Genomic DNA, 20,653 nt, shown 5'->3' with positions numbered 1-20,653 from the left:
CCCAAGACTCGCGATAACATTTTGAAATGTCACCGTATTTGATAATTATTTTTTTCTTCGCAAGTGTGATAAGAATAATGGGGTAAGAATATTGTAAACTCGAGACTTTAATTCTAATAATAATAGACCTCGTTTACAAAATATCGCTTACCCCCCCCCGTTTCACAATGTGTTAATAGTGTTAATAAGAATAAAGAAAAATAATAAGAATATAACCTTCTTCCGGAGTAAGGATTCGACTCCGTTCCTTATAAGAACGCTTGCTATTCGGCAAGCCGTTAAATTTGACGACCGATCGCCCCCTAGCGGCTCTGAACCGTGGTTATTCACTAGTTTCTATTCAAAGTCTGAGGTTGGTACGGTGGCCATATTGTTGAATAAGTTTGAATATCTTCTTCAACCTAGCGTTTTCCAGGCTTAGCGCCAGGGTCCGCTTTCCTGCTTAATCTTCTCCACTTTGCCCAGTCTTCGGCATCCTCAATAAGTTTGAATATATGGGGAAGAATAGTTGATACCTATGTAGGTTTATCAACATTGTGGACAATGTTAATATCACCAATTTAACTAACTTTCGGTACCAGAATTGCGCACAATGCGCTGTGGCATTTTAATTATAGAAATGTTATTTTAAATGTTATTGCAGTGCGCAAGCAGTGCACCTTAGATCGATTTTAGAATGTCTCTTTTCCTCTTAATACCTGTGAATTTGGATTTTTGTAATAATGGTAAAATAAATGTCCTTGGGTCATTAAATACCGGTTATATATTTCTGCCCTGCTAATCTTTATATGGGCCGGACACTATCATGAATACTGAAATTACTTTGAAGGAATGACGTTTTTAGTGATAGTGTAGGGATTGTCATGAAGGAATGACGGCAAGTAATGAAGTTTATTTAAATATCTTCCTTCAGTATCGTAGTTATGATAAAGCTGTATTTCAAATGAAAATTGAATGCAAACATGTACTACAAAATCTTAATCTGAAAGTTTAATTTTCAAGTTCATTTGTTTTTAAGATACCGCCTTTTAGCTTAAGAGGGTAGAAAATTTATACTCCATCCATAAAACCTAAACCTTAAAACCTTCAATCCTATACAAATCTATAGTCTATATCTTTGGGTATTTAAAAAAAGTAAACAAAATCTACCCTCAAATGGCTCCTTAAGCCAGTTGAGGGTAGATGAAAACATAACACGGTCAAATAATGTAGGTTTAGTCAGGTCGTTCAGTGACAGATCCAGGCGGTTTTGTATTTGGTTGGTTAACCAATAAATGTTATAACTACCTGAAAATGTGCAAATTATTTGTTTACTTTTATTTAAATAGCAAAAGACACAGAGTATAAGGACGTCGCGGACTTACGCATGCGAGATATGGACGTTGACCGTCGGAAGGGTGCGCCAGCTAAAAGTGGCACTGAGAGCCATGGAGCGCGCGATGCTCGGGATCTCCCTGCGAGACAGAATTCGGAATGAGGACATTCGCCAACGCACGAGAGTTACCGACATCGCCAAAAGAATTGCACAAATGAAGTGGGAATGGGCCGGCCATATCTGTCGCAGGGATGACGACCGATGGGGCCAGCGAGTACTGTTCTGGAGACCTCGACTGGGAAGCCGGAGGGACGGAAAACCACGAGCCAGATGGTCGGACGACATTAGGAAGACGGCAGGGCCGATCTGGCATAGAACCGCCGCATACAGAACAACATGGAAATCCATGAAAGAGGCATATATATGTTCAGTGGACGCAAATATGCTGAGAAGAAGATAAGGACGTCGCACAATGTTGGACTCTTTTTGTCAGCTAGGAAAATCCTGTTTTTGATAGCATTGTGGCCACCCTACTATCCCTAGTCGCCAATAGAACCTAGACAGTTTACAGGGAGCTGTGAGTCGCATAAATCTGCTTTCTTAACTAGCTGATCTCTGGGCACAGTGAAAACATTGCCAGTACTTTCAACTCTAAACATCGACCGAGGGGTGTAGTGTATAGAGCCTAGACGGTTACAGTGAGCTGTGAGTGGCACAAATCTGCTTTCTCAACTAGCTAAACTCTGGGCACAGTAAAAATGTTACGAGTAGCTTTTTTAGCCATTTTGTCCATTTTCCAACGGAAGTATATTACACATAATTGTCGCTTACGAACTTAGATTTTTTTCTAAGAATACTACTGCCTTTTGGTTTGACACTGTTTTGAAGCCAGTACGTCTACTATCAGTTTTGTTTGACATTGACATAACGCTCACGTCTACGTAATTTACTTTCTGTACATCTCGCTTGCACTAATATGCGAGTACGAGCGAGATGCATAGAAAGTAAGTTACGTAGACGTGAGCGTATATGTCAATGTCAAAACTGATGGTAGACGTACGGGGATTGTTACAGCATCATCACTCATCATGAAAGTATTTTCTCTTTGTCAATAAATATACTTATATTTGTAGGTACTTACCTACCTACGCTTTCTAGCATTTTAAGAAGCAATACAATTAGATTTAATAGATTAAATTGAATCATGGAGAAAATATGAGGTTACGTTTTTATACAGAGTTAAGGTACTGGAAATATAATTACTTGTGCTAGCTATTCCAATTCCGACGTTTACGACGTGAAATTTGAAGGGTTAAAATCTTACAGATTTCAGGTCCAATCCGCTACCAGTGATCACTTTCTTTTCACTTTATAGAGAACAGAAGTTACGAGAGAGACACTTTTGTAAAAACTAGTACCTGTGCCAAGTTACCAGGCTCCCCAAGTCCCCAAATGCCGGGACATCTCTATAGTTAGACCAAGAAAAGTCTGCAGAGATAGTGATAGTGATAGCCCATGCAGTTCAGTGTTATTTTAAACGTTAAACTTCTATAACACTTGAACTGCGTGGGCTATCAAAATCGCTGCAGACTTTTCTTGGTCTAACTCTAAGAAAATGATGATAAGCCGCAGCAAGGAGTAAGACTCTCCCATCCTAAAGACCGGTTTCCATTTAGACTTATTCATTCTATTAGTACTTTCTCTATAATTTGATCTAGCATTGAATAATTTTACGGTTTAGACTCACTTGTTTTAAGTCACTCGCGCGACATGTTTCGGAGAGCCTAGTCTCCTTTCTCAAGCACTTAACAGTGCGAGCAGCGTTCACGACAGCCGTGTATCGCGTACTGCGGCGCACCGAGTCGTATGCAGCGCAAATTCGAGAATTTGACCTAGATTAAAAAAAATGAAAATTTTTCAGTTTTGAATGAAACACATTAAAATACTGTGATATTTTAAGATATTCTGATTCTAAACTTGTAATTAAATATTATCAAGAGCATTTTGAACTACCATTTAAATCTAAAATGAATTCGACATTCGCTTAAAGTTTTATAAAACTACTGCATTAAGGATGACTCACGCTAGACCGGGCCGGAGCGAGCCGACACAGGGGCTGTCAGGAGCGCCACCGTGACCGGGCCGTTCCGGGACCGGGGCGTCAGGGCCACCCGACACTAGTTTATTACATTAACACTAGTGCTGTCCGAGCAATGTCCGAGCCTCTAGTGTTTGTAGAAACTCGAGTCCTTTGAGTCTGAATTTGAAGAACAGCTCGTTTTTACAAGACTGCGCTTAAAAAACTTCTCCCGAGTCGAATCCTTTGTTTTAGGTTTCGTTATTTAAAATTTTAATTGAATACTAACTCTTTAACTAAATTATTTCAGAGCTTTTCACTAAAAAGCTTAACGCGTAATGAACAAGTTTATTTGGACCTATTTTCTGAAATTAAAGGGGCCCATTGATTAACAGTCCGCCGGACGGTATCGGCCTGTCAGTTGTTCGGAACTGTCAACATTTTGTTCTAACTGACGGGCCGATACCGTCCGGCGGACTGTTAATCAGTGGGCCCCTTAAGACGATAGCGGAGGGCTGTTTCTCCATACAAACGTATACCCCATTTTCTTCTCCGAATATTGACATTATGGAAAATATTTTTCACACAATTTGCTTTATATTAACGATAACAATTGAAATATGTTGATTTGAAATTACCCGAAAGCTGATGATGATGATGTCTTCCCAGTCGTATCCATCGACGGCGACATCCTGACAAATTAAAAAAAAATCGGCCAAGTGCGACTTCGCGACACCGAGGGTTCCGTACTTTTTATTATTTGTTGTTCTAGCGGCAACAGAAAGACATCAGCAGTGAAAATTTCAACTGTCAAGCTATCACGGTTCCTGCAGATACAGCCTGGTGACACACAGACGGACAGCGGAGTCTTAATAATAGGGCCGTTTTTACCCTTTGGGTACGGAACCCTAAAAAGTGTTTTTACTATTACGTGCATGGGCGCAAGCGTGGCTTGCAAATCCAAATTTGGCTTTAAAAGTGCGACAACACGGAGCTGCTCTGTATCCCTAGTGTGAATTTCATCCGATAGCGTGACGGAGGCGCGATGTGTCATTTTGGATGGGATTTTGATTTTCCAAAACGTCCTGGCACGCTGTTCAAAATCCCATACTAAAATAGACATACGCAAAACATTCGTCACGCTATCGAAAGTGACATCCCGTATATTGGTGCGAGCGAGACGCCATGCGACTAACATGTCACTATCAAATCAATAACATATTTTTAAAGATCAAATACGCCACTAGGTAATACCCTCTTGTGAACTGTACGGTTACCATCAGTTTCTCACTGACACAAACGCCGTCGAGAACGTAATTTACTTTCTATACGTCCCGTTTGCACTAATATGCGAGTGCGAGCGGGATGTATAGAAAGTAAATTACGTTCTCGACGGCGTTTATGTCAGTGACAAACTGATGGTAACCGTACTGGGCAGCTCTACTGTATTTTGTGTTGCCGCGCTTTCAAAACCAAATTTGGATGTGCAAGCCACGCTCGCGCCCATGCATGTAATAGTTAAGACCCTTTTTAACCGACTTCAAAAAATAAAGAGGTTATCAATTCGACCGTATTTTTTTTGTATGTATGTTACCTCAGTACTGTGCTTGTCGTTGTAGTTGTAGGAGGGCTTGGGCCGAGTTTTTCGGAGCTGGCGTTTGGCGTCAAGATCTCCAAGTCGGGTGTGTTCGAAGTTATCAAGACCCGTATTGACAGCAGTTCGAATACACCTTAATCGTGTGCTACTGATAGGCTCCTTACTCAAAAAATGATATTCCCATATCCCATATTAACAGCAACACACACTGACGATTGGTTATGCCATTTTATTTACAAGGGTTCCACAAAGGGTCTACAGTGCATTAGCTGACGTCAAAAATAAGTATACAAACTTGTACCTTATGACATTGTAATAAGACATAAAAAAATATACTTCTTTTTGGAGACGACTGTGTATCAGATTTCAAAGCACGTTTGAAGATATTGTATACCGTTTGATATAGGTAACCGACCCTTAGAGGGTTGCGTCATAAAACCGACCAAGTGCGAGTCGGACTCGCACATGAAGGGTTCCGTACCATTATCTATAAAAACGGTCACCCATCCAAGTACTGACCCCGCCCGACGTTGCTTAACTTCGGTCAAAAATCACGTTTGTTGTATGGGAGCCCCACTTAAATCTTTATTTTATTCTGTTTTTAGTATTTGTTGTTATAGCGGCAACAGAAATACATCATCTGTGAAAATTTCAGCTGTCTAGCTATCACAGATCACGAGATACAGCCTGGTGACAGACGGACGGATGGACGGACGGACGGACAGCGGAGTCTTAGTAATAGGGTCCCGTTTTACCCTTTGGTTACGGAACCCTAAAAATAACAATATCTCCATAGATTTACTTCGTTCCGTAAATAGGGAAAAAATGTTACATCTATTCTATCTTATACCTTTGAACGAGCAATTCCTGTATAAAATATATATTTATGAATTTCGGGGATCTCGGAAACGGCTCAAACAATTTCGATGAAATTGGCTATATGCCTCCATATAGCCAATTTCGGAGGCGAAAAATGGATCTACAGGCCTATTCGGATTTCGAGATAATCACAAGATCTTGAGACGATTTAGAGATCAACTAGATCTACATTAGATATCGACTAGATGTGACTTGACTAGTCATAACTTGTCGAAATCGTTTAAGAGGACCTCCAGAATCGCGGAAACGTCAAATTTGACATATCTATCTTACAAATACTTATCTTTAAATTATCCATATCGTAACTTTTGAAGTCTAGTAGAAATCTAATTCATTTTCCGAATCGAGCCGCTAGTCTAGAGGTCTTATCTCCGGGAAAACCCGCATTTTGGAGTTTTTATATATTTTCCGAGCAAAGCTCGGTCTCCAAGAAATTAAAAATAATTATTCAACGAATATCACGAGAATTTAGTGAGTATTAAGGATGACTCACGCTGTTAGAACGGGCCGTGCCCGAGCCGAGGCGTCTGACATGTCATTTTCTATGACGGCTTATCGGTGATCACGTGGTGCTTTCCATAGAAAACGAAACGCCGGGAGCTCAGGCCCGGTCGCGGCTCGGTCTGGCGTGAGTCATCCTTTATGCATTATGTACGGGAGAATAAACAGACAGGCGGACATACAAAACCATTTATGCCCAAGCTGAAACACACATCCGCGCGCTTTCGCTCGATCAATTAATTACATTATTGTTAATATCGCATACCACTATTAGTAACACGCGAGAAGCGCTGGTTGCCTAGCGGTAAGAGCGTGCGACTTGCAATCTGGAGGTCGCGGGTTCAAACCCTGGCTCGTGCCAATGAGTTTTTCGGAACTTATGTACGAAATATCACATGATATTTATCAGTCGCTTTTCGGTCAAGGAAAACATCGTGAGGAAACCGGACTAATCCCAATATAAGGCCTAGTTAACCCTCTGGGTTGGGAGGTCAGATGGCAGGCGCTTTCGTAAAACTAGTGCCTATGCATTGGCATCTTGGGGTTAGTTGTAAAGCGGACACCAGGCTCCCATGAGCCGTGGCAAAATGCCGGGACAGCTCTAGAAAGATATTTAGTAACACGCCCAAACTAATAAGTAAATACTTCCACCGTATATTTGTGCCAATAATGTGCCAACATCTAATATCTTAGTGCCAGAGGATTCCCCAGTAACCGATCAGTATTTATTGGACAAGTTGTATCGATATATTTGCCGTCCGAGGTTGGGCTTTCATGATTTATGAGCTTATGACAGAGTTAAACGAGTAGTATACTTTATAATAAGTTTTAGTCTTTTTATACCGCTACTTAAACATGATTTTGCTGTCAATAAAATATAAGCATTACGAAGATAGTAAATAGTTAAAAATACGGAACCTTAAAACCGTACTAGCATATTTTCGCGACATTTATTAGACACTTTATTTAGAGAAAATGCACCAGCCATTTTTTTTTCGCGATTTTGGAGTTGGTCCCATAGTAAAAGTTGCTCAGTATAATCCCAAAACCTCCCTGGCAACGGGAATGCAGTTATTTTTTAGCCACCCTGTATGGGAACCCCGGAATTTCATAACAAAAGTTAAAAGATTAAAAAATCATAACTCGAAAACTACGAAAAATCGGCTAACATACATGGGGTATATTCTGAGACGTGAGGAATCTAAAAAAATTTTTTGGACGTCAAGGTTTGGACGGGTCCATATTGGGTTGCATACAAGTTTATCATAATCATCACTGCGCATACAAATGAAAAGTCATATTATATATTTGACGACCGGTCTGGCCTAGTGGGTAGTGACCCTGCCTATGAAGCCGATGGTCCCGGGTTCGAATCCTGGTAAGGGCATTTATTTGTATGATGATACAGATATTTGTTCCTGAGTCATGGTTGTTTTCTATGTATTTAAGTATTTATATATTATATATATCGTTGTCTGAGTACCCACAACACAAGCCTTCTTGAGCTTACCGTGGGGCTTAGTCAATTTGTGTAAAAATGTCCTATAATATTTATTTATATTTATTTATTTATATTGTGTCATACATTTTTAGCCATAATATTTGATGACATACTCAGCACTTATCATATTTTTTTTGTGCATATAGGTTTTGATTATAATGAATCAAATGTCATACCATAGCTAAAAGCATATTTATCGATATTTATAAGGTTTTTACGTATAACGTTTTGTAGCATAATAATTTTCAACCATAATGGTTTACATAAATAATTTAAGAAACTAATTTTAGCCTCTCAACAACTCCTCGAAAAAAAACTTTTCCCTAATCTCCGTCCAAACACTTAATTCGACGGAGCCCCGCTCACGCGGGGCTCCTATTTCTGCGTAGTTTGCCCTTCAGGCATCTAAAGCAACCTAACGAACCTAACCTACCTATTATGATTAGTTTCTTTTATGACCACTAAATATATGACTTAATTTTTTATGTCTATATTAATACTATGCACTGCAATACTTCGAACGAAAAACAATTATGGATATCAAGCAGATGACTTAAAATTTTATGCGAATTAAATTAATGACTACAAAAATTATGACATAACTAATTTATGACAAAAACCCAGTTATGCTCAGGAATAATTCTGACTAAAGATTTTTATGACTTACAATTTTATACATAAGGTGTTATGACAAAAGTTGTTATGCGACCAGAGGGAGTCCCGGTTTGGACCACCCTAATTCAATGTGTAAAGTAGACACATACCTACAAAGAAAACGACACCAAAATTGTATATACCTACCATATTCTATGAAATAAATTAGAGATTCACTACTTTCCGCATAATTATTTTACTTGTACCTAACTTGTAGCCTAAGATCAGAATCGCCTGATAGTTATTATTGGTAAATGTCCTATTTATCAGAGCCCCAGACATGTTGACAGAGTATAAACAAGTGTTATATTACTAAGTTGTTTGTCTATGTAGAATAACATAATTACTTACAAGCATTCCAATTCTGATTTAACAATTTGTTACGGTTTTAATCTTATTAGGGTTCCGTACCTCAAAAGGAAAACACGGAACCCTTATAGGATCACTCGTGCGTCTGTCCGTCCGACCATTCCCCCTCTTTATTTCCGAAACTACTGGTTATAAAATGTTGAAAAAAATACACAAAATAGTTTTTTACCTATAGATGACAGGAAAACCTATTAGACATGTGCAGTCAAGCGTGAGTCGGAATTAATGTACGGAACCCTTGGAACGCGAGTCCGACTCGCACTTGGCCGGTTTTTTTTTTTCATAAATAATTTATTTGAAACATAGGTTTTCATAGATCATAATAATAGTATACAGCAGCAAGTCTGCAGCGTTTTGATAGCCCACGTAGTGTAAATGTTATTTTAAACGTCATACTACTATGAAACTATGACGTATAATGACACTTGCAGCACAGCGTGGGCTATTAAAATCGATGCAGACTTTTCTTGGTCGAACTCTATCACTATGTTTAGCCATTAGGCATACAAATAATGTCCAGTTTTTTTTTTGATAACGAGCTTTTAAAAGCTGAGCCGCGTAGGGCTCTTAAATATGCTTAAGATCGGAGTAGTACCTGCGCCCTGAAGGTGAGGCAAAATTATATTAAGCTTAGTCTTAAAACTAGGTCTTAAAGCTAAGCAATGACCCAGGATTCGAACCTTCGAACGGGTCACTTTCTTCCCACGCAGGGGAAGAGACATGAGGGGAGACAGTGCTAACTGCTCCAGAAGCTTTAGTGGTTTTCAGGGTTCCGTAGCCAAATGGCAAAAAACGGAACCCTTATGGATTCGTCATGTCTGTCTGTCTGTCCGTCCGTATGTCACAGCCACTTTTTTCCGAAACTATAAGAACTATACTGTTGAAAATTGGTAAGTAGATGTATTCTAAGAACCGCATTAAGATTTTCACACAAAAATAAAAAAAAAACAATAAATTTTGGGGGTTCCCCATACTTTGAACTGAAACTCAAAATTTTTTTTTCATCAAACCCATACGCGTGGGGTATCTATGGATAGGTCTTCAAAAATGATATTGAGGTTTCTAATATATTTTTTTTCAAAACTGAATAGTTTGCGCGAGAGACTTCCAAAGTGGTAAAATGTGTCCCCCCCCCCTGTAACTTCCAAAATAAGAGAATGATAAAACTAAAAGAAAAAATATGATGTACATTAGTTACCATGCAAACGTCCACTGAAAATTGGTTTGAACGAGATCTAGCAAGTAGTTTTTTTTAATACGTCATAAATCGTAAACCGCAATTTTATTATGTTACTTGCTGCTACGGAACCCTTCATGGGCGAGTCCGACTCGCACTTGGCCGCTTTTAATGATGATGGATTTGCAGATGGTGGCACACAACAGCGTCGTACCATCTTTGGTCTGTAGAGTACTTTTGGCAGTGAGCGGACGTCACACGTGGGTTCGCATCTGGTGGTAGCCCTTTTTCAACATACATACATACATACATATAGTCACGCCTATTTCCCGTAGGGGTAGGCAGAGACCACGGATTTCCACTTGCTACGATCCTGACATATATGTACCTCTTTCGCTCCCTCAAAATCCCCCTCCCTTGTTCAAATTTTATAAGTAAAAAATGGAAATGGAAATTGGCACAGTGATTGTGCCGCTCGCCTTCGTCGTTTTTGTCAAATTTTGTCAAATTCGCCAAAAACTGCACAAAGATATCAAAAGCCAAGTTCGTTGTAATCACCCCAAACTCTCCAAGTAGCTTAAATTAAAATCTCAGTCTCTTTAAGAGGAAAGGGGAAGGCCGCTTCTCCATACAAACGTAGTCCCCATTTTCCTCTATGGATATTGACATTATGGAAAATATTTTTTCATAATTTGATGTAAGTATATTAACTATAGCTATGCCCCTACGTTTGATTTTTTTTTAATTTTTTTGATTATAGTAAAAATTCGGAGCGAAAAACTGATTTCATACAATTCTTAAATGCTCCTAACTCTTATAATAATAAAATAAAAACCGGGCAAGTGCGAGTCGGACTCGCGCACGAAGGGTTCCGTACCATAATGCAAAAAAAAACGAAAAAAAAAGCAAAAAAAAAACGGTCACCCATCCAAGTACTGACCACTCCCGACGTTGCTTAACTTTGGTCAAAAATCACGTTTGTTGTATGGGAGCCCCATTTAAATCTTTATTTTATTCTGTTTTTAGTATTTGTTGTTATAGCGGCAACAGAAATACATCGTCTGTGAAAATTTCAACTGTCTAGCTATCACGGTTCGTGAGATACAGCCTGGTGACAGACGGACGGACGGACGGACGGACGGACGGACGGACGGACGGACGGACAGCGAAGTCTTAGTAATAGGGTCCCGTTTTACCCTTTGGGTACGGAACCCTAAAAATCGAAAAAATCAAACGTAGGGGCATAGCTGTGATTAATATACGAGTGAATTGCAAAAAAATTGTACGTAATTCAGCGCAGTTAAGAAGCTGTGATGAGTCTAACTTAATTGATTTGTTTTACGAAAATTAACTATGTAAATTGTATTGTATTGTACCTATTGTACTTAATTCGTACACATATAAGTCTATATCATACACTAGCACACTTTCATGCATCTAACTTAAATAGAAGTGCACTCCTACAACGAATTGTATTTAAATATTTTCAATATTAATGTTAATATCCAGGGACGAAAATGAGGACTACATTTTGTATGACGTATGTTTCCTCCACTTTCGTCTTAGCCATCTTAACCAAGACGCGACATTCTTCGCATACCTCAGTTGATTGCCGCGAATTAGGTCACTTGGCCGAGAAACTTGCAGAAGCATCTGGGACTTTCTCGAATGGCCCCGAAATATTGGTGGCTCTGGGGAAAAAGGGACGTGTCGAACTGAGGCGTAAGTTTTGTTTGATTTTGCTTATTATTCTAATTCATGTGGCTATGAGATGTGTAAAAAATGGTCTAAACAATATTTTTCTCTTAGGGCCGATGGCTGATACAGACGGACTGCAACTTATATGGAAACTCCACGCTGACTGCATGCCAACTGCAACGTCGGCGTGCAGTTCCCATACAAGTTGCAGTCGGGTGGCAGTCCGTCTATCCCGGCCCTTAATGTTCAAGGTATTTACAGAGTATTGTGTGTTACATTTATGTACAATAATAATAATAACATCGTTCAAAAAATACTTAAGCGTAAAGATTTGTTAATTTTTTTACAAAATTAGGTACCATTAATACCTAGGTAACAAACTATTGCTTTACTTACGATCTTTAGATGAGATAAGTCGGTGGCAAACAAGCATATGGCCAGCCTGATGGTAAGCAGTCACCAAAGTCTACGGATGCCTGCAACACCAGATGTATTAAATGCGCGTTGCCGACCCTTTAAATTGTCACTTTTGCAGTATTTTGCCCATAATTATGTATTGGGCGATCATAAAAAATTTAACCATAAGAAACATAATAATTAGAGATATTATTATCAGTATTATCTTATCACTGAAATGACCGTTGCTGCCTAAAAATAAAAAAAACAACGGGTTGCACTCCGGGAGTGCCGACAGAAGTGAAAACTCAATAACTAGTCCAAAATGTCTGCAGCACTATCTATAATTGACCCATCCTCCTTTATACACCGTGTTTTTATTGAATTCCGTTAACTTCGGGGTATGGTTAAGTACATTTAAGAGAACTAAATGGCATAGTTAATTTTCAAAAAAAAAATATTTTTTTGCTTTTAAAAAAAAAATATTTATGTTTAAAAAGTAATTAAATGTAGCATGTAGCGTTGTTGTAACACGGGCATTACATTTAACTCAACCAAACAATTGAAATCTGTGACATATCAATGTCATTTCGAACATCGATCCACCGAGATTGTACTTAAGTTTAGTAGCAAATGTATGAACTCATTCTAAACACTAATCAATATGTAAACCGGCCCTAAGGCAAGTGTACATGCTTGTAGAGGCCTTATAGGAAAAAAATAAATTATTGATTATCTCCGAAATGGAGTTAATTCGAATATCGATGTCTTTGAGAAAGTTACTTGATTTAAGCTCAGGAATGCACCCTTGAAAATAACGGAAATCAAAAAAAACACGGTGTATTGAAAAAATTTAGTTCCGAAATTCGAAATTCTGTAGCGTTAATTGTTTAAAACTCGAATAGAAATTGTAAAGTTACCTACCTTGCAGACCTCGCATCTAAATATATTTGGTCATGATATTTTGAGTTTTATTCACCAGTACTAGAGTTCACTTTTATTAGCCATTTCATCAAGATGTAGCTTTATTGAATTATATTTGAGTGCTATAAAGTTAGTATGCACGAATGTAACTGTGAGATCCTCGTATTTCAGCCCGTACAAGATTAGAACATTGAGCTTTATTGCTTAATATAAAAGTCCAGTTTTAAATAATTGACCTGATTATGATACCTTATGACTAATAAAGTTCTTTGGTGAATAACATTGTCCGTGACACATGACGTCAGCGTTACGTTACGCGTTACGCTGAATCGAGTTTATCATTTTTTCCCCACCTCAAAAAGTGCTCAGTGCCGCTAAAGAAGTTTTCACTTCAAAAAAAAAATAACACAACCATTACGACTATTACGAGTATAATTAAGTACTAACCATTCGTGAGGTGTTGAAAGTAGGGTAATTGTTAACTATAAATGGACTCTCCATTTATGATGTTCTTTACACCTATGCCCATTTTCCCAGGAGTCACTGATATGACGCCTTTGTATTCAGATTGGCCGGTGGCGACACTGAAAGTTTTCCGTTCAATGCTTCAATCTTCAAGTTTACGGTTGTTTGAGCATCTATTCTCGTGGTGTCAAAATTGAATATGACTTGAATTGATCATTAAGGTTTTCATTTTTAAATTCAGTTAGGGATTAATTTAGGATTCAGGTTACATTACAGCATTGCAGCGCAGCATTGTTTTAAGTAATGTCAAAAACAATGTCGATAATTTACATTTCATTTAGCAAGCTGTGCAGTTGCAATTAGAATTTGACCTTAAACCTGAATATTTATATCCTAACGGTGTTAAGTATTCATAAACGATGATAAGTCTAACAAGTCCTCGATGATCGTTTGTCGTCATCCGTCAATTTGACGGTTGAGTTTGTTAGAAAGTGACAAAATTTAACGGAGACATGCTAAGTTTTATGGTTTTACCTATAGGGTAAATAGTTCAATGTCTTGAAGGTTAAAAAAACGCTCTTACCGAATTAAAACGCTCTTGATGCTGACGCTGCGCACGCGACGAGGAAGGGTCTCCCCAAATATATCGACGCGCATTCGGCGAAATCCGATAGGAGGCAGGCTCCGGCCGATGCGAGCCGAGCCGAGCGACGACTTTTTCGCTCTTATTGCGCGGACATAAAGCTTTTTCCTATCGGATTTTGCCGAATGCGGGTCGATATATGTGGGGGACCCCTTACAAACGGTACGACAACCGTTATTTACGTACTGACTTACTTACTCCGTTGGCTCAGTGACCCAAAATGAGACCTTGCACAAGACAGCGCCACTTTTCTCGGTCCTGTTCCTGTGCGACCTCTCGCCAATTGTTGACTCGAAATTCGCGCAGATCCGCCTCCACCATGACGTTATTTACGTGACGTGATATAAAATAATCTAATACAAATTTAGTTAGTTAACGACTATGAGTTTGCGGTGCTTGCAGTTGAGACTCTGGGTCCGTGGTCATCCGACATGAAGACATTTATGAGGGCTTTGGCGGCGCGCCGCGGTCGATTCCACAGGGGACCGTAGAGCTGGCGCGTACCGCTCTCAGCGTATCGCTCTGTCTGTACCGCTAGACAGAGAGGTAACGCAGCCAGTGTAATGGGGTCCATGCCGCAAACCGAACTGTTGGACAGGGCATTTTTTTAAATGATTGGGACTTAGGTTAATTTAATTTTTATGGTGTATTCATGGGTACTAATTTATTTAATTTTAAATTACTCAATTTTAATGTTGTTTTGCCTATGTAAATCTAATAAAAATGTAATTTTAGCGCCAGTGAAACAGGAGCCCAGCAAGTTTTCCGGTCCGGTGTCGAGTTTAGACAAACTGGAAACTTGGGTATGATGTAAAACTGATTGAGATATTCTTATGCATGGATTTTTCAAGTTTGATCAGGTTTTGCATGATACAATCTCAATTGATGGTGTTCTTTCTTTATCGACCTCAAAAAAGAGGAGATTCATTTTGACGGGATTTTTTCTTGCTATCTTTCAACTCAAATCTCATTTATTGTCAGACAACAAAGGCCCATAGACCTTACAAACTAACATAAGTACCTACATCTACATATAAACATAAACTTGGACTATAAAAAATACATAGAGTGCTCACACCACAACAGTTTTGGTACCAAAATGACTATTATTTTCGTAGTCGCTTACTATATTTCTCTATGCTTTGACGTATTGTATGTTTTTAATACAGGTATTTTATAAGATTTGTTTGAGTGTATATTTGATATGAAAATTTATATGGAAGCAAATTAATTTCAAACACAATTTGACTTAAAAAACTAAACACTATTTTGGTGACAGAACGGCGAGGCTCCGTCAAATCGTCTGCTCTTGTGTCGGATCGGATTCGACAGTTTGAATTAAGAATACTCTCTTCTATGTTGCGCGTTAAATTCTCCGTAAATACGCGATAAATGTGCCTGACATAAGTACGAAATTAATTACTCTTCGAACTTTAGTATAAACTCTTAACTGCTTCGTTTAAAATAAATTTCTTGGTTCCGTTTGATATAAACTTTTAATTGATTCGACGAAGTGTGAACGACAATGTTAAAGTCTTATAGGTAAGTATATTCGGCTATACAGGGTGCATTTCTCAAAGATCCCGTGGTACAGTCACGCCCCGTGATTGATGAGCGTGGTTCTAGCTAAATTGGACATTCAACAGCGTAAGTATTGAACAACCAATTTAGGTAGGGTCATAAATGGTTCAACAACCACGGAGCGTGACTGTACTATGATTTAACTATGGCAAAAAAAATTGCGAGAAAGATGTCCAGTATCCATTCGGAAATCAAGAAAAAGTCATTCTCGGATAGATGGCGCACACACCTTTGGCCTATGCTCGGCTAGATGGCGTGACGACACCGTTTCATATTTAACTATTTTAACACATATATATCAGTGAATGAACATGGGTCAAAATTATATAAAAATAATAAAATCATTTATCCATATATATACATTTTTTGATAATTTTATACGTTATCATTTTGAGTTTTAGTCGTGTGTCGATAGATGGCAGTAAATTTACTGTGACTACAAAATTTACTTTGACAGGACCCCTCTATATATACTATCTATTCTCTTTAGTATTAGCAAAACCACATTTTAATTAAAGGTTGGCTATTAATTACAATAATTACTGAGTTTATACAATTGTATATAATTTTAAAACGTTACTAACTAGGCCAAAATTAAAAGAATAAAATTGCAAAATACATAATGCAATTGCATTATTAAGGCGCATCCACACTGCAGCTAAAGTTTGTGGAGCATCACTGTGCAACATGGTAACCAATAGGCAACTTACCTATACTTTGTGCACTCGTATTTGCATTATTTGACACATGTCACTCACAACAGCAATACTACGTAAAATGTCTTGCACATCGAAATTACAAAGGAAGACAATTGCACTGCGAACGTTTACGTTCTACGTCTTTTTTTAGGGTTCCGTACCCAAAGGGTAAAACGGGACCCTATTACTAAGACTCCACTGTCCGCCCGTCCGTCCGTCCGTCCGTCTGTCACCAGGCTGTATCTCACGAACCGTTATAGCTAGACAGTTGACATTTCCACAGATGATGTACCTATTTCTGTTGCCGCTATAACAACAAATACTAAAAACAGAATAAAATAAAGATTTAAGTGGGGCTCCCATACAACAAACGTGATTTTTGACCGAAGTTAAGCAACGTCGGGCGGGGTCAGTACTTGGATGGGTGACCGTTTTTTTTTTTGCCGTTTTTTCGTTATGATACGGAACCCTTCGTGCGCGAGTCCGACTCGCACTTGCCCGGTTTTTTTAATTTAGGGTTGGCCGGACACCACCGTTATAAATCGGTAGTCGTCTAAGTAAATCGATATAAATTTTTCATTTTAGGTCGCAACAATTCAATTCAACTCAATGTTTTATTCATAAAATATACATTTTACACGTCACATTTTTAAACATTATTAAATCTAGGTAAATTTTGTTATAAATCATTCATATTACAATAGTTATTAGATATATATAACACAGCATTATTAAATTTATTATATTTTCTTATTATTATTTATTAACCATATAATTCTAGCTTTATTTAAATCTCAAATAAAAATTATTAAACGTCACAATTCGATACCTCAGTCTAGCTGCCATCCAATCGTAATCGCTTGCTGTGACAATCGATTTGTATTAGTTACATCTCTATATACGTCAGTAATAATGTGTCAAATAATGCAAATACGAATAATCCCAGAGTTACTTGCCGTTGCACTGTGTCGCTCCACAGTTGCTCCACAAAAGTTAACTGCGGTGTGGACGCACCTTTATGCATACTGAAAGTACATTAATTATTAAATTGCTGAAAAATCTAAATTATACAAATTCTATTATATTGTCCAATATTTAACATATCAGAAATGTGTTCATTTTCAATTTCATTCATGACATCCCTACAAGAACGACAATATTTCGCTTTTTTATTTTTGTTCACGAAATTTACATTATATTGGCTTTTCGGACGTGTATTGATAATATGGAGATCGCGGGAAACATTTTACATTTTAGGGGTCTGGCAATAAGTGAAAACAGACTTTCTTATTCTGTTTTGTAATGGTGTACAAATGTAAAATAGAAATGCATGCAATTTTTATGAACGTATCGGAATTTGAAAGAAAAACATAAATATGCAAACCTATGGTGTTTGGTACATCCATTCATAGGTATAGGTACCTACATGAAGTTCACAAAATAGTTCACGAATTAGTTGAATGCATAAAATTACACACACTTGACTTCACTTCCCATAAAACATATCTATCAAACATACATGGGCAATTTCTATTTACAGTTGTACCTCAACATGCAATTTTAGAGTTTGGAATCCATCTTGACCGTAAAGCCGACCACTCCGCCACACAACAACACACCGCCCACAACACAACACACAACAAACACACACAGTCCACCGCCCAACAAAACACAACAACGCAACACACACAGTGCACCGCACGAACAGTCCGCCGGACGATATCGGCCGGTCAGTTGTTCGGAACTGTCAAATTTTTGTTCTAACTTACAGGCCGATATCGTACGGCGCCCTGTTAGTCAAATAGTCAGTGGTCGGCTTAACAAAACGGACTAACAAAAATGTATGAAATTTATGGGACACTTTTTTCTCGTATTGAGATCGAAAGAGCACGTGATTCTGAGTAAAAATATCATGAAATTTCCCAATTCTAACACAAAAGTTGGGTGAACAACTTCAGATAGAAATGTCCAAATACCTGCCATAAATACCTTGAATACCTTATTGGCAAAAGGAACTTTTATGAAAACATTTAAAATTAAATATCGGTGCCGAAAAAAATGGTCGAAAATATGTCGAGTTTCAAAATAAACGCCATTACTTTTTTCGTCTTCAAAATCCAATATTTGCAAATAGGGCTGGGCTGTCAGGAAAACGGAAATAAATCAAACCCAAAATGCGTTAAAGGGGCAAAAACGAAACAAAAGGGCAGCAAATAAAAATCAACAGATCGATGGGGAAGGCCTTGCAATAATTTCTGCTCGGCCATAGATTACTTGCCAATAGACTCCGTATATTCTCCGCACAATGTTACATACCTTTAATACTTACAAATTGCGGATGGTTTCCAAAATCTTGGAAAAGTACTCGGAGATGCGTTTCGGCCAGAATTTGGGTCATTCGATGGTCCAAGCGGTCGCGACACGCGCACCACAAAAATAGTGTGAGCCACGACTTCATCTACAATGGCTCTCGCGGGCGCGCCCCGCTCAAGTCAGCGAAGGGCCAAAGAGTTGAAGTAAATTCTGAAATGCCTTACATTTCACAAATTTCCGTAAATACTCTATCTAGTGATATAGTAATCTCCCGTCTGACCCAAATACCATCGGGTCGCATCTGACAATAAGGTGACTCGTGAGATACGCCCTCTATACAAACAACTTTGCTTCCATATTCCATTAACCTTGGTTTACCAGCTGTGACGCAATTATGCATACCTAATACTAGTAGTCTGCTAACTTTTGCAAGGTCTTCGCTAGCTAAGTTTTCTATTGTTCTTTAGGAAGGAAGTCAACCTTCGAGCAACACCGGCTTCCGACACATCGGAAGGGAGGGGCCCAAGCGATATCTCACCGTACAAATCTTTCTGCCATTTTTCGCGGGGGGAAAGGTGCACACAGTCGCACTTCTCACACACTTACATACAAAATCCAATCTGTAATGACGACACAAATACATAGAAAATGACACACGTCAAAGACAAATCTTGCAAACCTCGATCTCTTTTTGTGTACGGACGAGTGACAAGTGTCACAACACGCACATTAACACATTTTCGTTGAAGTATGTTATTGTATTCTGAGAGATGAGATGTCGGATTTGTCGCTCGACCGATCCGCAATTTGTACTGAGCGAGCAAAATCGATAAATCCAACAATTACATGAGACTAAAATATAATAATTGTGTTTGAATGTAATTAAACGTATGATATGTAAAAAAAATATTACATGTGAAATGTAACACTTTCTTTTTGTAAATTTGATGTCCTCGACCTCTTTTTATAACAAAAAACCGAGCAAACAGGCATTTTTGTGCAGCAGTGTTCACGCGCGCGTCTGGACTCGGTCTAGTGAAAAATCCAAGTGCAACTAGTTTTATTACCCGCGCTAGATTAGATTGACGCGCTAATCTTGTACCTCGGCAGAGGGGAAATAGTGCGAATGCCGCCTCCCTTCCGTGTTGCTCGAAGAAGTCAACTCATGGACAAATTTAGAGGAAGGAAAAAAAAAAGTTTAATTACTTTAGCTTTTCCAGTAATAAAACCTTTTTCTGCGTTCCTATAAATTTATCCATGAGTATAATTATGTTGTATTCGGGTCATTCCGACTGCTTCAAAATGTCGGCTAATTCCGAAAATCACCCATAATTCATGTTAGAGTCTACCTATTTCTGGAACTGTCGGATGATTCCAAAAATTACCGAAAATGAAAATTACCTATACTTGTGAACGCGAACTCTAGAGACATATAGAGATATAACTCTAGAGTTCGCGTTGTAAATAAAGATTAGATTATAGGTAAATAGAGATTTAGGAAAGTACCTACAGGGCGGTAGATACTTTTGTTGCCTTGTTTTATCCGCTACTGTTGATACTGATCTTACTGTGTAGTTTTAAGAGCGCTATTACATTTCGGCGTTGAGCGAGTTTAGGTATTTTCGCGCTGCGGCAGGCCGTGCGAGCTCCGTACGCCGATCCCTTCTACCACACTCGCACTACAATGATGGATTAAACATTCTTGATCCTTCGCGAAGCATATTGAAATCAACCATAACAACACTAACTGTACTTAACTTTTAAAGTTCTAAAGCTGTTATTTGGTAAGTACGAAAATACTAAATGCAGTGCAAATGTACATAGGGGCTGTTCATAAATTACGTCATCTATTTTTGACGATTTTT

At 38.4% G+C, this 20,653-nt stretch overlaps 1 long non-coding RNA gene across 1 annotated transcript in view; it reads right to left on the bottom strand.

Moving 5' to 3' along the window:
• The window catches only part of LOC134793413 (uncharacterized), a 200,927-nt gene extending 181,046 nt beyond the window's left edge, over window positions 1-19,881 (bottom strand). The window contains exon 1 of the long non-coding RNA XR_010144542.1: window positions 19,395-19,881. This is a non-coding gene — a long non-coding RNA (uncharacterized LOC134793413). The remainder of the gene's footprint in view (window positions 1-19,394) is intronic.
• Window positions 19,882-20,653: the final 772 nt, after the last annotated feature.

This window comes from Cydia splendana, chromosome 9, assembly GCF_910591565.1.
Source record: "Cydia splendana chromosome 9, ilCydSple1.2, whole genome shotgun sequence".
Lineage (NCBI taxonomy): Eukaryota > Metazoa > Arthropoda > Insecta > Lepidoptera > Tortricidae > Cydia > Cydia splendana.
The sequence above is the reverse complement of the archived record's forward strand: the minus strand, read 5'-3'. Positions and strand labels throughout refer to the sequence as shown.